The sequence below is a fragment of the Pelodiscus sinensis genome, chromosome 2 (genome assembly GCF_049634645.1).
Source record: "Pelodiscus sinensis isolate JC-2024 chromosome 2, ASM4963464v1, whole genome shotgun sequence".
Classification (NCBI taxonomy): Eukaryota; Metazoa; Chordata; order Testudines; family Trionychidae; genus Pelodiscus; species Pelodiscus sinensis.
The window spans coordinates 209,268,904-209,286,350 of record NC_134712.1 but is presented as its reverse complement, the minus strand read 5'-3'; the positions used below and the strand labels follow the sequence as shown (position 1 = coordinate 209,286,350).

The 17,447-nt window shown below is 44.4% G+C and overlaps 1 protein-coding gene and 1 long non-coding RNA gene across 8 annotated transcripts in view; one reads left to right on the top strand and one right to left on the bottom strand.

The window, feature by feature from the left end:
- The window catches only part of ICA1 (islet cell autoantigen 1), a 124,829-nt gene extending 111,006 nt beyond the window's left edge, over positions 1 to 13,823 (bottom strand). For 4 of the 6 annotated variants that reach the window (XM_075922317.1, XM_006114513.4, XM_006114514.4 and 1 more), the window contains exon 1: positions 13,365 to 13,822. The gene's annotated coding sequence lies outside the window, so the exon portion shown is untranslated. Of the gene's footprint in view, positions 1 to 13,189; positions 13,211 to 13,364 lie in introns of those variants that run through there. The other 2 variants (XM_075922319.1, XM_075922318.1) reach the window with 2 other exon arrangements.
- The window catches only part of LOC112544342 (uncharacterized), a 43,021-nt gene continuing 39,257 nt past the window's right edge, over positions 13,684 to 17,447 (top strand). For both annotated transcript variants that reach the window (XR_012902030.1, XR_012902031.1), the window contains exons 1-2: positions 13,684 to 13,823; positions 16,323 to 16,400. This is a non-coding gene — a long non-coding RNA (uncharacterized LOC112544342). The remainder of the gene's footprint in view (positions 13,824 to 16,322; positions 16,401 to 17,447) is intronic.

Below are 17,447 nucleotides of genomic sequence, written 5' to 3'. Positions count from 1 at the left end.
GACTATACACACATGCTCAGCTTTAAAACACATCAAACATTTAAGTTCAAAATTCATCTCATTTTTATTACTACTCCTCATCTCATGCTTATGTTTAAGCATGGGAGTGTATCAAGGATTAGTGCCTAACTGCTGAAATTGGTTCCTTTTCTTCCTGTTCTGGTAGGAGAAACACCACTGGCCTATGCTTAATCAGAAACAAGAGATGTAGAACTAAACCCCATATTCTAGGATGTACACACCTTACAGGTTTACCCTCAGCTTAGCAGGAAAGAAGACTGCAACTGCTTCCTTTAAAAACAAACAAACAAACAAACTGTTGTTGCTTCAACTTTACTTCTAATGAAGGAAAGAAATGAGTTCAGGAGCGAGAATCTGGAAATAATAGGCTGTCTCTAGACTACATCCCTTTTTCAGTGAAGGGATATAAATTAGGCACATTGATATTGCAAATGAAGCTGGGATTTAAATATCCCGTGCTTCATTTGCATAATGGTGGCTGCCGTTTTTTTCCAAAACTGGGCTTTTTCTAAAAAAAAAAAAAAAAAAAAAAAAAAGGCAGCAGTTTAGACAGGAATCTTTCGAAAATAAAACCCTTTTTTCAAAAGATCCTGTACTCCTCAAAAAATGAGGTTTACAGAATCTTTCGAAAAAGGGTTTTATTTTGAAAGATTCCTGACTAAACTGCCAGGGGAAGACGGGGGTTTGAAAAAAGCTCCGCTTCATTTGCAATATTGACGTGCCTAATTTACATCCCTTTTTCGGTAAAGGGATGTAATCTAGACACAGCCCTAGTCTCTCCTGTCCAAAACAGAACCTTTTACCCTGGTTGCTTTTATAAATATATCTGAATCTGTTATGTCTTAGAAATAACTTAGAAATATCACAATCATCCCAGAATAGGATCTTGTAGAGATTCGGTAGAAGTGCTCTATGCATGCTAGCAATTTTCTTCTCATCAATATCCAGTACTGCGGACAAAAAGCTTCTCCATGAAGCCCATTGGGATCACTCCCTTCTTTCATACTAGGTATTACTGGAAGACATTTTTAGTATTTTCCATGATTTTCTACCACTTCTACTTCCTCCCATCCCAGGCTTTTGAGGCACAAGTACCGTAATAAAATTTCATATATCTCATACAAATCCTGACACATACACACTCCCAAATATTTCTGGTTGGTTATCTGTCACCTGTACTTTTGTTGTGAGTTTTCCCATTTTGTCTCTGAAGTAGTAAAGGGCTGATCTCAGTCATTTTGTGACTGAGCAATCTTAGGGAAGCTTTAATGCTCCCTTCTTTTCCTGGGATAAATTGTGGGTAGGACAAACATCAAAGTGGTAAGTGCAAATGTATTAAATTGGTGAGACCCTATAATTCAAAACCTGGAGTCCAGGGAATAACACTTGTACTTTGAAGAAATCAGGATAACTTAGATTTACTCACTAGCATTTTATGGCAGTCTGAGGCTGATCTGCATATGCTTACTATTGGTTTTATTATTCATTAACATGATTTGTACCATTAACATTGTTACATAAAAACCTCCACCTGAGCTCACTAGATTTATATATATGGATTTTCTAAAGCTACACCAAACTGTAAGATCTAAGGTTTTAAACTGCAACTTATTGTAATCCTTGTCAGTCTTTGCAATCTGTGTAACTCTCAAACTTACTGTAAACTGCAACTTTGTAATATGCAGCCACCTTGCTTGTAAATTTCCCTAAGCTGCATTCTCCCCTGAGTGAATGGAGAGAGAGTGTGAGTGTGAGTGTGTTTGAAGAAGGCTTGGAACAATGGACCACATGGCAATGAGTCATCACAATATGGGCATGCTCCCTGCTGGATAAAGGGAAGTCTGGGCATGCTCTCTGCTAGATAAAGGGAAGTCTGGGCATGCTCCCTGATGACCAGGTGAATGAGTCACAGGAACCATTCAGGCACTATATAAAGAGAAGGAGCACATGTGAGACTCTCTCTTTTTCCTTCCATTGATCCTGAGAAGCTCCCCTCCAGTGTCTTTCCTCCTGACCAGCTTCCCCAGCCATGATGAGCAGACAGACCCTCCAGGATCCACATGCCTTCGCTCCTTCTGCAACCCATATGTCTGTGTAAGTGTGTGATTGCCTGAGGGTAGGAATGAATGGGTGTGAATGAGTGAATGAATGGAGGGGTGTGTGCTTGCTTGCCTGCCTGCCTGCGTGTAAGAGAGAGAGAGAGATCTATCTTATTTAGCTTAAACCTTTGGTGGCTGCTTTCTCCTCTTTAGTTTTACCTAGTGGAAATAAACCTATACTAGTGTAACCCTGGACAGTCTCCAGTGAGAATATTTTTAAAGTAACAAACATGGTAAATACTTGAGGACTATGTTCTGTACTATTAAAAGCATCAGTCCCTCTTTCATTTAATTTTAAATCCTCAGTAAGGTCTTGTCTTCACAGAGAAATTTATTGCAATAATTATGGTACAATAAAAGTCACTTGATTCCAAAATTCATAGATTATAAAGATAGAAGAAACCACTGTGATCACCTAATCTGACTTCCTGCATTACACAGGCCACAGAACTTTGCTGAATTATTTCCTGTTTGAATAACTGAAAGTGCACTATTACTGAGGAATGATATGCCTTTTAATCCAGAATAGAGTGGTCTCACAGGAAGCTACTGCAGATTATTGCATAACTATTTATTCTAGTCAATATCCTTGTGTAAACAAGCCCTTACTGAAAGCAGTAAACAGGGGCCTATTTCTTCCACTGATGCTCTATCCTTTAGGGTATGCCATCTACCATTGCTACTGCTTGGTGCATCTCTTACCTTTTACACCTCAATAAATACATTTTTAATAGATACTTAAATGCGATGTGTTTCTTTCTCTGTAGTAAATGCCAACCCAACTGCATATTACTATTATATCTGAAGGAAGAAGAGGAGCTTAATTCCTAACAGAAGTGCCTCTTTTTTTTTTTGGTTGGTTCGTTGGCAGAACTGGAAATGCTGGAGGTCTCGCTGAGTCAGACATACCCTTGAGACTGTCACTTAGCAGGCTGATCCTAAAATCACAGATGCGAGAACTGGAAGGGACCTTGAGAAGTCATTGAGTCCAGTCCCCTGCCCAGGACCAAGCACCTTCTAAATCATCCCTGACGCTATGCATACTACTGAACCCACCTACCTGCCTTCTAGGGTATCCCACCACCCTGCCCCGCTGAGCTAGAAGTTCTGGTCTTCCCCAAGAAAGGCCCAGAGTTGGGATAACATCCCCCAGAACAGCAACACAGACACTTGAGAACAGCTTAGTTCTGCGAAGGCTTAGTAACAGGCACTTGACACAGAACCATAGTACACAGCCCCAATGGGACCAACACCCCAAATAAATCCATCTCACTATGCATAAAGTTTATACAGAATAAGCTCAGAAGATGTTCGCCTCCTTTATTAATGAAAGAGAGATATGCGCAGCTGTTGTCCCCCCAATCCAGGTAATAATTATTTACACAGGTTTTAATAACAAAAGTGATTTTATTAAATATAAAAAACAGGATTTAATTGGTTGAAAGTGATAACAGACAGATCACAGTACGTTACTAATCAAAATAAAACAAAATGCACCAGCTAAGCTTAATACATTAAGTCAAAGTTCTTTTTAGGCCAGACCTGATTTTTTTTTTCCAGCCTGGTCTAACTGCTTCTCCCCCTCCTCCTCAGAGTTTGTTATGTTTCCAAGTCATTTCATGTATCTTCTCGGGGTGTGGAGCAGTCTGTGAAGCCAGCTGAAGACAAACATTGTTTGCCTCCCACATCTTATATAGAATTTCCCCAGGGCGGGAAATCTTTGTTCAATTGTCCCCACCTCTGTGGAAAAGTACAAAATTCAAGATAAGGATGTAATCGAGTAGTTGACTAGTCAACTACCCCATAAGCCTAGGCTTATCATGTAGTCAAGTCCAGTACTTGCATTCCCTCCCCCCTTGCTGCCTCTGTATCAGCAAGGAGGAAGAGGGGGGAGCAGGAGCCAGTGTTGGGGGAAGCCAGCTTAAAAGCTAGTCCCCCCCCAGCACAGTCTCCATAGTGCCACCCCAAATTATAAAACATAGTAAGAGACCTAAAAAAGAGCCCCTGTGGCTGAACAACCATGTAAAAGAAGCAGTGAGAGATAAAAAGGCATCTTTTAAAGAGTGGAAGTCCAATCCTAGTGAGGTAAATAGAAAGAAACATAAACGCTGCCAAATTAAGTGTAAAAATGTAATAAAAAAAGCCAAAAAAGATTTTGAGGAACAGCTAGCCAAAAAACTCAAAAAGTAATAGCAAAATGTTTTTTAAAGTACATTAGAAGCAGGAAGCCTGCTAAAAAACCAGTGGAGCCCCTGAACGATTGATACACAAAAGGAGCAATCAAAGACCATAACGCCATTGCGGAGAGACTAAATGATTTCTTTGCTTCAGTCTTCACGGATGAGGATATTAGGGAGATTCCCAAACCTGCACCGTCCGTTGTGGGTGATGAATCTGAGGAACTGTCCTGGACTGAAGTGTCATTAGAGGAGGTTTTGGAACAAGTTGAAAAACTTAACAGTAACAAATCACAGGGACCGGATGGCATTCACCCAAGGGTTCTGAAAGAACTCAAATGTGAAATTGCAGAACTATCAACTGTGGTTTGTAACCTATCCTTTAAATCAACTTCTGTACCCAAGGACTGGAAGACAGCTACATAACGCCAATATTTAAAAAGGCTCTAGAGGCGACCCTGGCAATTACAGACCGGTAAGTCTAACGTCAGTACCGGGCAAATTAGTTGAAACAATAGTAAAGAATAAAATTGTCAGACACGTAGAAGAACATACTTTGTTGGGCAAAAGTCAACATGGTTTCTGTAAAGGGAAATCATGTCTTACTAATCTATTCGAGTTTTTTGAAGGGGTTAACAAACATGCGGACAAGGGAGATCCAGTAGATATAGTGTACTTAGATTTCCAGAAAGCCTTTGACAAGGTCCCTCACCAAAGGCTCTTGTGTAAATTAGGTTGTCATGAGATAAGAGGGAAAACAAGTATTGAGATCTGGTTCAGAGACAGGAAACAAAGGCTAGGAATAAATGGTAAATTTTCAGAATGGAGAGGGGTAACTAACGGTGTTCCCCAAGGGTCAGTCCTAGGACAAATCCTATTCAACTTATTCATAAATGATTTAGAGAAAGGGGTAAGCAGTGAGGTGGCAAAGTTTGCGGATGATACTAAACTGTTTAAGACAGTCAAGACGAAAGCAGACTGTGAAGAACTTCAAAAAGATCTCACCAAACTAAGGGATTGGGCAACAAAATGGCAAATGAAATTTAAATGTGGATAAGTGTAAAGTAATGCACATTGGAAAAAAATAACCCCAACTATGCATACAATATGATGGGGGGCTAATTTAGCTACAACTAATCAGGAAAGAAATCTTGGTGTTATCGTGGATAGTTCTCTGAAAACATCCACGCAGTGTGCAGCGGAAATCAAAAAAGCAAACAGGATGTTAGGAATTATTAAAAAAGGGATAGAAAATAAGACCCAGAATATCTTACTGCCCCTATATAAAACTATGGTACGCCCACATCTTGAATACTCCGTACAGATGTGGTCTCCTCACCTCAAAAAAGATATTTTGGCATTAGAAAAGGTTCTAAATAGGGCAACTAAAATGATTAGGGGTTTGGAACAGGTCCCATATGAGGAAAGGCTAATGAGACTGGGACTCTTCAGTTTAGAAAAGAGGAGACTGAGGGGGGATATGATAGAGGTCTATAAAATCATGACACGTGAGGAGAGGGTGAATAAAGAGAAGTTATTTACTTGTTCCCATAATATAAGAACTAGAGGACACCAAATGAAATTAATGGGTAGCAGGTTTAAAACTAATAAAAGAAAGCCAGAGTTGCAAAAGCTGCAACAGTGGTGCCCACACGTCTGCCCGACCTGTGGTAGAACATTCCGTGCCCGTATCGGCCTTATCAGCCATTTGCGGACACACCATGAACAGTCCATAACCTGTTAGATGTCAAGGTCCTCTTCGAATACGATGGACGAACAACAACAATAAAAGAAAGTTCTTCTTGATACAGAGCACAGTCAACCTGTGGAACTCCTTGCCAGAGGAGGCTCTGAAGGCTAGGACTATAACAGAGTTTTAAAAAGCTAAATAAATTCAAGGAGGTTAGGTCCATAAAAAGCTATTAGCCAGGGGGTAAGGAATGGTGTCCCTGGCCTCTGTTTGTCAAAGGCTGGAGATGGATGGCAGGAGACAAATCGCTTGATCATTGTCTTTGGTCCACCCCCTCTGGGGCACCTGGCACTGGCCACTGTCGGCAGACAGGATACTGGACTAGACAGACCTTTGGTCTGACCCAGTATGGCCAATCTTATGTTCTTTTGCCCCCCTCGCTGCTGCTTCTGGGGGTGGGGGGTAGGCTAGCACAAAGCAGCCTCTGCCTACAGTGGGCCCAGGCTCGCCATGGACAGGTGCTGTTGCCTGCTGGGCAGGTAGCCTGGCTCAGTCCCGGCTTGTGCCGGGACCAAACCCAGCTGTGGCTCTGCAATTTAAAAGGCAACAGGAGCTGAGCATCCTGCTCCCCTGGCTCCCATTTCATTTTAAATTTCAGAGCCGTTGTGGGGTTTGGTCCCAAACCCAGCTAGAACGGGGACCGACCTAGGCTGCCTGCATGCCCAACTCCTACTACAGTTGCCCAGCTCCAGGCTCTGCAATTTAAAACAAAGTAGGAACCTGAGGGGTGGGAATAGGGGGCCGGAGAGGAAGGAGGCAGCCTGGCTCCTACTTCCTTTTAAATTGCAGAGTCACAGCAGGATTTGTTCCCAGTGCAAGCCGGGACTGAACCAACTGCCTTCCCCTAACAGCTAATCGAGTAGTCGATAAAAATTCTATCGACTAATTGATTAGTAAATCAACCTAATTTTAACATCCCTAATTCAAGATGGATTCCAGCACCAGGTGGCATAGTCACCTGTCTCTTTAGGACCAAGCACAATATAGGCTTACCAGAAAAACAAGACTATTTATAGAACATTGGTTAATGGCTTTCACTAGCCCACCTAGCTTAAGAAACATGTTTAATCTACATATTTCTTACTTCCAATACAGAAATGATACTGCACACAAATGGAATATACACATTCAGGGTATCACTATCTCTTGAATGATAATTTACATACCCTGTTATGCATAAAATGTATTTGAGTTATGCACGTTCATGTTCAAAAACACGTTAATAAAAATATGGGGGTTCAGTCATATACTTGTGTGTTAAACTACAGGGACAAGTGGAAATTTTGCACTATGTCATTCTGAACTTTATTTTCCAATTTTGGTATAGACATTTTTTGTCTCGGCACAACTACCAGGTCTGTTTCCAGTGTCAAAATTCTTCTTTTAGTACTGTAACCAAGGATGTGCTAAAGCAGTCTCTCAGGTATCTCCATACAAATATCAAATCTGATTATTCTATATTATGTGCTTTACACCTGACAAACTGTGTATTACAATAATAGTTATAAGACTGCAACAGAGTGCCTCAGAATTAAGTCTTTTTTTAATCACAAATCAAATTGAAAAATATTAAAGTGTCATCTTTTTCTCCCAAAAATCTAAAATTCTGTGTTCCAAACCATGGAACATTTTTACAGCAAAAGTACACATCTCTGAAAACAGTGATTTATCTTAGCAGCACTGATAAAGGTGTCAAGGGTAGACATCACACTCTCCAGTCTAACAAAAGTATTCCAAATATAAAAGCAGGCATATTCAATTGGCAGCAGAATCATGTGCAAACAATGTCCTTTCTAGATAATAATTAACTTTCATGGAGCACAATGTATGCCACACTAATAATACAGCACATTAAGTTGTTATTTCAGTCTCAAAATATTAACTTTGCAACTGCTGCAAGCAAAACACTCCCTGCAAAAAAGCCCAGTACAAAATATCGCTTTGCCTTTGTCCAGCATCTTCCATTTGAAGAGCTCAGAGAACTTCTAAAATAAAAATAAAAGCCCAATGTGACCTTAGGATGGAGTTAGGTAAATATCCACTTTGGAGATGGATAAACTGAGGCCAAAAAAAAAAAAAAAAAAAAGAGTGGCTTATTCAACTTCATTCTGCAAGTCTATGACAGAGCTGAGACTGACGCTCAGACCTTCAACTAAATACATTTATGAACCTCTTTATTATATAGCCGTTTCCAATAAACTGTTCTTTAGTAATATATTTTAGTACTCTAAAATTAAACAAAACAAAAGCTATGCCAAGTAGAATAAACTAGCAAATAATCAAATAGAAAATGATTATGGTATTTTCTTTATGTAGAGCACTTGTCTTCATTTAGACTATTAAAATAGTTTGGCAATTCTTTGCTGTATCTCAGGTTTTACCATACTACAATAGTATTTAAATAATGAAATTTTTACCTTTCTAGAACACTATGTCAAAAAAGATTGATATTGCTATAATAGAACATATCAAGACTCAAATGATATTTCTAATTTAAAATACCCATGCCCACTGATCCATGAAGCAAGATGCATAATACTACTGCTGTCCATGAGGGAGGAAATATTCCTCGCTGAACTCAGCTTCCACTCTGATCCATGATATTTGATTAGCCATATGGTTTTTCTTTGCACAACAACAGCAATCGACTGTGATCCTGTTTCACCTTGAAGTCAACACCTCTGACCAACACAGACTGGTTGTGCTTCAGAATCCTTTGTCCTATAGTTTTCAATGAACACCAATGGGATCTAAAATTAGCTCCACTGCATGAGTCATCTCTACTGAAGTTATGGATAACAGTGACTTAAATATTCTTATAAGGACATATACTAGATAATTCCCAAGATCTATAGTAACTGATTGCACAAGAGACTCACTTCACTACAGCTACTAACAGCCAGAAACCAATTGTTGTGAAATCATAATTACTAGACAGTGTAGGAAAGTAAAAAGGTTTCCAGTGTTCTTGGCTTCCAGTTTTTCTTTGTTTCTAATGCTTTTGCATAATTATACGCAGTTTAACCTTGAAAACACTACACAGATTAAACAGTGGCAAAACATTTTGAATAGCCAACTACTTTGATGCTATGCTGTTGGAGGGGCTATTTAAGAAATATAAATGATACTACAGTAAACTTCCGATAATCCGGCACCTATAGGACCCAGGGGGTGCCGGATTATCAGATATGACAGACTATCGGAAGGGTGGGCTATGAGGGGTCTGTGGTGTGGGGGTGATTCCACCCCACAGACCCCTCATAGCTCCCCCTTCCCATAGTCCAGCTCTGCCCCAGGTGTCCCTGATTCAGCCGCTGCTGGTCAGTTTCAGCAGCGGCTGAATCGGGATGCCTGCAGCAGAACAGCTGGAGTGCTGCCAGGTTGGTCTGGTAGTGCCGACCATTGGCGCGGCGAGACCAACCCGGCAGCACCCCAGCTTCTCTGCCCCAGGCGTCCCCAAGTCAGCCGCTACTGAAACTGACCAGCGGCTGACTCCAGGAAGCCTGAGGCAGAGCAGCTCTTCCCCTGCTTCCTGGAATCAGCCCCTGATCAGTTTCAACAGCAGCTGAATCGGGACGCCTGGGACAGAGCAGCTGGGGCGCTACGGGGTTGGTCCCACAGTGCCACACCTCGGCGCTGTGGATACCAACCCGGCAGCACCCCAGCTGCTCTGTCCCAGGTGTACCCAAGTCAGCTGCTGCTGAAATTGATCAGGGGCTGATTCCAGGAAGCCGGGGCAGAGCTGCTCTGCCTCAGGCTTCTTGGAGTCAGCCGCTGGTCAGTTTCAGTAGCGGCTGAATCGGGGACAGCTGGGGTGCTGCCGGGTTGGTCCCGCAGCTCCGAGGGGCAGCGCTATGGGACCTACCCAGAAGCACTCCAGCTGCTCTGCTCCCGCTTCCCCGATTCAGCCGCGGGTCAGTTTTAGCAGAGGCTGAATCGGGAAGCTGGGGGCAGAGCAGCTCCAATGGTCCGGCTGCCCGGAACACTTCCAGGTTCCTGATGGTGCCAGACCATCAGGAGTGCCGGACCATCGGAGTTTTACTGTATGATGTCATTTCCTGACTTTTTGTTTTATAGACTGATTGATAGTTTATTAATCTATCCTGCCAAATTAAACAACAGTTTTCAACGCTATGTTAGGAAATAAAAAGCATGTGCTTCTATTCAAACTTTTTTGGAAGTATTATTGAGGAAATTCACCAGAACAGTTTAGCAGTCCTATAGGGACTATGTAGCACATATAACATATAGGTAGGAGCGCAATATCATTAGCTTTAAAAAGGAGAAAAGTTTGTTTTAAAAATACATAGACCCCCTTTCCCCCCCCCCAACACACACACATATATATAACGGTCTTTACTCAGGCAAAACTCTCATGGACTTCACCAGAACATTTAGTCTTGGACTCAGAGTATATCCTCAACCAATAGTTTGTACTCTTTTCCATAACATAACCCTTTATTTTCAAAGAAAAAATGATTTCAGGACCCAATTTTCCTCTCATATAGCCATAAATGACTTCCCTAGACCTGTTCATCCTCCCCAGTGCAGGGTGCAATCCCCCATGTTGAGAACCAATGCAATATATCAGTTTCACTAAAAGCCATCACTTAATAGTGCAGTGATAGAAAACTTTTGCAGCTCTAATGACAGGATTTTCACCATCATGCTGCCTTCCCATAAGGCTTGCCTACTCGGGAAAATAATTACTTATTATGCCAATACAGTTAAATGGCTGTCTTTGGTTTAACTTAAACCTCATCCTTAATGCCATAAATTAAAATTGAAAGAAAGCATTTATACCAGGATACAAATGTTCACTGAGTTATGATGGTGTAGCTATACCAGTTAAAATTCACATATGAATGCCTACACACAATGAAATTATTTCAGTACACAAGGCTATACTCTAGCGAACAAAGTGATAAAAAAAAACAGTGGAACTGCCAGAGCCTTGTCTATACAAGAGCCCTCACCATTGCTACTAAGAGGAAACACTGGGGGGAAAGATTGGCATTACGCAAGGTCTGAGTTAAGAAACGGACAATCCAACCTAAGAATGTTAAAGACTAGTCGACTATTGGATAAGCAAATGCTTATTGGATAGTCAGTCGATTCCCTCCCCCCCTTGCTGCCTCTATCAGATAGAGGCAGAAAAGGTGGGGTAACAGGGGGTGCTTCAAAGGGCAACACGCACATCTGAACCGAGCTTAGCTGTGCAGGCGGCACTGCCCCTTTGAAAGCTGCCTTGGGGACTTCCCACTGGCCCGGGCAGCACATGGTGTTCTGCATTCCTCCTTTGAAGTCAGCCCCAGTGGGGACTCTTGTACATATCAAAGGAGGAATGCGGACGTACCTATCGATTACTTGTGGGAAATTCCATCGACTACTCAACTAGTAAATTAACCGCCATTTCACATCCTTAATCCTACCCACAGTTTGCTTTGCTGGATTTTATGAGAAGGTGATCAAACAGCTATAGGAGATGCATCTTTCACCTGACATCAACAGCTGACTACCCCTGGAGGCAGAACCAGGGAACTAGCCTCACTCCAGAGAAGCCTGCCCTAAAGGAAAAAAATCATGCTACCTGGGCCTTTTCAGCCCATACATACAGCTTCACTTTTAACACACTCTGCACGCACCGAGAAGCCAAAACACAACAGAAGTAAACAAGGGGGAAACTGAACAACTAGAGCTGCATATGACTACTAAAGATCAACAAGGCATTTCACCTATAATAGTTTCTGTCTTTCTAATACTCTGGAAACTGAAGGCCAGAGGCTGATTAGTTTCACAGCTCTAAATTAGGTCCGAATCCTCTGATGCCAATAGAACCATAATCACTGCTGGATCAGAATAAGAGACTATTAAAACTATATATGTATATACATACATACCCGTGTCAGTATATCAATGAGTTAAACAGCATGCAGGTCACAGCTCATTGAAGAGACCCTGTCAATTTACAGTAAGCCTAAATACTAGGCTTTTAATAAGAACACCCAGGTACTATGTGTTGAAATACTATATTTCAAATGAAGCGTTATTCATGCTTTTTAAAATTACTGATGTAAAAATTTAATTGGTTACCTGCTAAGTTTTAGGCTTAGTTAGTAACCAGTTAACTGGATCTTTCCTAAACTCTAGTGGACAGACAGCCATGCAAGGCCAGAGCAACCCAGACTGGCAGGCCAGCTGGCAGGGCCCTGGTGTGTGGGGGCAACAGGTGGGACTGCGTGGCAAACAGGAGGGTCTCTAGCCACAATTATGCTAAAGACGGCACAGTGGAACCCAGACAAAAGCCACACCACAACAGCCCCAATGGGCAGGCGAGACCCCTGCCATGGCTGCGCTGCAGCAACCTTAATGGATAGGTGGGGCCCCTGTCATTGCTGCGCTGCTCAATGGGCAGGTGAGGCTCTGGTCCCATCTGCAGTGGACAGGCTGGTCTGGACCAGCCCCTCACTGTGCCTGCTCAGAAGACCATGCGGGACTTTAGCCCTGGTAGGCCCCCAACTCCAGCTGCCTTGCACCAGCCCACCAACAGTTAATTCATGATAGTTTAACCAGTTAACTGTTTTGACCAATATTTACATCCCTCTTATAAAATCCCAGTGGAACCAGTTTTTATTGAGCTGTCACCATTTCATGATTTGATCTCCAGCCCCAACAGAGCAATATGCACAAGAGTAGAAAAGACAGAAACCTACGACCAAGCGGATCAAAACAGCCATTTCATTTTCTTCATCCAAACACAGAAAAGCACAAAACGTGAACAAACAGAAGACCCCGTGAAAAGTTAATTTCAAAATGAAAGAAATGTAAAAATCAATTGGGGGAGGGGGGCAGTGGCAACGCAGGGAAGGATTTTTAACTGGACATTTCCCCTTTTGCCATGTCTGCCCATGTTCCACAAGGCCAGTGGCTGGAGGAGATGGGTGCGAGGAGGGGCAGGAGCCACTTAGACATGGCTAAAGCATAGGAGCACAGTGACAGACCCGAATAGCAAAGGGGGGAGGGGGAAATAGAGGGAGGGGACCAGATGCCATTTTGTAACCTGGAAATTTTGCACAGGCAAAGCCCACTAGGAGTCACACTCCAGCCCCTCAGCCCCAGCGACCCCTGGGCTCCAGTCCCGCCTGCTGGGTATCAGTGCCACCCCCCCGCCTCCAGCAAGAGGGGCGAGGGATCCTGCCGGAAGGAGACGTGGGACCTGCCCAGCCAGGCCCCGGCAGCAGCTGCCAGAGGAGAAACCTGCTCTTCCAGCCAGGCCCGGCGCCGAGAAGCCGCGGTTCCCACCCGGCCGGCGCTCACCTTGCGGGAGGGCGCGGCCGCTCAGTGCTGGCCGCAGAGGGCTCCTCGCGCCGCCCTTCCTCGCCGGGGCGCCCCCTGGCCCGGCGCTGGGGCCTCCTGCTGCTGCCGCCGCCCCAGGTGTTCCAGCCCCGCCAGCGTCACAATGCCGAACGCAGGCTCCGCCGCCGGGGAGACCGGCCCCGAGCAGGGCGGAGCCTCCGTCACCTACAGCCTGTGCCCCGCCCCCGGCCCGGGAGCTCTGGCTGCGGCCGCTCGCGAAGCCGGGGCCCGCGGGCCCTGTTGTCCCCAGTTGCCCGCCTGTCAGCTTCCTGGTATTGTCCGCGCCCGGGGCTGCCGCTTCCCTCCCGCGCTCACACACAGGCTTTGGCTGCCCCCGGCTGCCGGAATCCTGCCTTCGCTTCCGCACATGCGAGCCTCTCCCCCCGCCGCCACGGAAACGGAGACAGGGCGAGCTAGCAGGTGAGACTGGCATAGGCAGGAGGGGCTGGATCCAGCTCCTGGGAGAGCCTGGCCATGGACTCCCAGCGGGGCAGCTGCACCAGCCCCCCTCTGGCAGTGTTGCCAATATTAGATCAAAAGTCATGGGCCGGATCCCCAAAATCATAAGACTAGCCCCCAAATCATGAGATTTTTTAAAATTATATTGCATTTTTAGGTCAGTCGCTGGGTTTTTGAACTCCCTCTGCCCATCTCCAGGAGGGGCTGGCTAAGATGGTTGTGGCCCTGCTTTGGCTCCACATATGCTGGACTCCTACTCAGCAATTAATCCCGTCCTCTATCCCCTCCCCCCCATCAATTGTACTCCCACTCAACACTCCTCCATTCAGCTCCCCTATTCCAAAGACCCCCTCCACCCCATCCTCATTTAATCCTCAGCACTCATTCCATCGTCACTCAGAACTCACCATCAGTACAGCCACTGCATCCCAGCAGCCCCCCCTCCTCGCTTCAGCCCCCCTGCTGCACCCAAGCCATCAACCCTTCCAGCCTCACCTCTGCTCCTCTTAGGGTTCTTCACCCTCCACAGGCCTGGGCAGGCTTTAGAGGGGTCTCCTCTCCTGGCACCCAGGGTTTTCAGAACCCAAAGCAGTGGTAATTTAACTGTTTCTTCACAAGTGGTGTCAGGAATAAATCGATGGGGACATAGCTCATCCATCTGACATATAATTGGCACAAGCAAGAGTCTTCTTTATTAGATCTTAAGCACACAAACATACATAGAATCATAGAATAATAGGACTGGAAGGGACATCGAGAGGTCATCGAGTCCAGCCCCCCGCCCTCAAGGCAGGACCAAGCTCCGTCTACACCATCCCTGACAGATGTCTATCTAACCTGTTCTTAAATATCTCCAGAGAGGGAGATTCCATCACCTCCCTTGGCAATTTATTCCAATATTTGACCACCCTGACAGTTAGGAATTTTTTCCTAATGTCCAATCTAAACCTCCCCTGCTGCACTTTAAGCCCATTACTCCTTGTCCTGTCCTCAGTAACCAAGAGGAACAAATTTTCTCCTTCCTCCTTGTGACACCCTTTTAGATATTTTAGATATGCTGTTGCAGTAGGTTTTGAGCATTTGAAAACATTTACCTACGTTAAGAAATGGTTTCAGTGGCCAGACTTCAGGAAGGAACCACTCTTCCCTCTGATTGCTGGAGAACTTAGATACTGGATCCATGCCCCTAAAACACCTTCCTTGGCCTGCTCCAAAGCAAATTCATTTGCCTAAACTTTAATAGCTAACTTCAAAGCTCATAACATATAGTAGGTCACTAATTCTACTTTCGTCAAAGCTACTCATCCTCTCAAAACATTTCTAGTCATAACAATAATAAAACTCACATATCAAAAGTGTCCGAGGCACTCAAGACCAAGCTTGGCCATACAATATTTACTCCTTCTGTTCTCACAGTACATTCACTTCTTACTCCATCCTCCCATTCTTAGAGCAAAACTGCTAACATGCAGTTATCTGACCTTGCCTCAAGGCTTAAGATACATGATTTTGGTTTTTCAGCTGAGAGTGGAAAAACATACAAAATAGCTGACTGCAGTGTTGTGTCATTCTGGGGTACACCCAGGACTGTCAAATTCTGGGGTAACACGCCCACTTTCCAGGCTGTCAGGGGAGCAGCTGTCTGTAGTGGACAGCCAGCGTGGTAGGGCTTGAACTTGAACTTTATGGGTTCTATCACATGATCATGAGAGGCTTAATTTTATATAGGAATCACATCTCTAGCCAGAATAGGTAGGAATGGTGTCCCTAGCCTATGTTTATCAGGGGCTAGAAATGGATGACAGGAGAGGGATCACTTGATGATTTCCTGATCTGTTTACTCCCTCTGGGGCATCTGACATTGGTCACTGTTAGATGACAGGTTACTGGGCTAGACGGACCTTTGGGCCGACCCAGTATGGCAGTTCTAATGTTCTTATGTTCTCTCAACAATAAATCGGTCAGAGTTGTCTTATCTGCTCTCACCCTGCCAAGGACTGGGTGTAACATGCATTGTGAGATAAAGTCCCCAAATGAGGGACACACAAAAATGAATCAATCAGGAAAATGGAAATGCTGTATTTCCTTCAGTGTAAATAATGTTTTCTGTAACATCCTTTTTTCATATTTACTCAACAGTAAGGTATAAGTAAGAATAAGAGCCTCCGGAAAAGGGCACTTTTTCCGGAGGATCGGGGCCAGTCTAGACGCTCTTTTCCGGCTTTTTTAAAAGCCGGAAAAAAGCGGCGGACATTTTTATTTAAATGCCGCGGGGGATATTTAAATCCCCCGCGGATTTCCCTACGACGACTCGTGAAATTTACATGCCCCTTCCGGAAAAGGGGCCAGTGTAGACGTAGCCCTTAAGTTTATGTAGAGCAATGTGCACTGGGATGAACAAGAAGAGCATTTGGGAGGAAAACATGTTAAGAAAGGGTAATAAGTTCTTTCTTTTTCCAGATGACAAGCTATTTAAATACAGCAAAGCTGTTCCAAACAGCTCTCACATCATGGGACAAGTCTACACTACAAAATTAGGTACAGTATCAGTTACATCAGTATATAGCCAGTATGTTAATTAAATTGGACTTACACATCCAGACAACACTCCTTGGGTTAGCAGAGCATTTCTTCACCAGGAGCCCTTGTAGTGTATGTTTTCACTAGGAAATAATTTTGAAATAAGTAAAATCAAAATAATAACTCCTGAAATAACAAAATTGAAATAGCACGTCCACACTACAGGGGAGCATCGAAATAGGTCAGAATTATTTTGAAATAGTGCATCCACACTAATTGGAGCCTGCCTTGAATTGAGAGCCCCCAGAAGCGCTCCAGGGAGGACACCAGGAGGGTAAACACTTCCTGTAGCTGCTGAGTCAGACAAGCTGAGACACGTGCTTTCAGGGACTCCTCTCTATGGCTACATTTCACATACCACTCCTATACTGCCTACCCCCTCGTGGGACACCAAACCAACACGGTGTGCTCTGGTTTCCCTTGTGGACAACAGAGCACTGACATCATGGAGCCAGAGTTGCTGCAAAGTACTGCCATGCCCACGGGCCTCATGCTGTGCTTCATGGCACAGTTCATCCAGACTGCTTATACACTGCTCCGGCAGGATGACGACCAGCCTGAACCAGAGGTTCCCTTCACCCAGGTCCTGGTGTTCCTGCTGCTGCAAATGCCCCTAAACCCTCTGGACACTGTGGAATACCGCTTCTGGAAGAAGGATACCAGTTCTGACTGGTGGGACCACATTGTCCCACAGTGATGGGATGACCAGCAGTGGCTCCAGAACTTCTGCATGTGGAAGGCTGCCTTCCTGGAGCTCTGCAAATGGGTCATCCTGCCCTCAGGCAACAGGACACCCAACTGTGACCCACTATCCCCTGTGGAAGCTCACCATCCCCGCTATCACAGTGTGGAAGCTCACCATGCCAGACTGCTACCGCTCTGTTGGGAATCAGTTCGGCATGGTGAAATCCACAGCTGGGCTGTGCTTCTGCAGGTAGCCAACGTCATCTATCACATTCGTTGCGCTGGGCAACGTGTTCCCACAGCAGATTCTCCTGGGTGCAT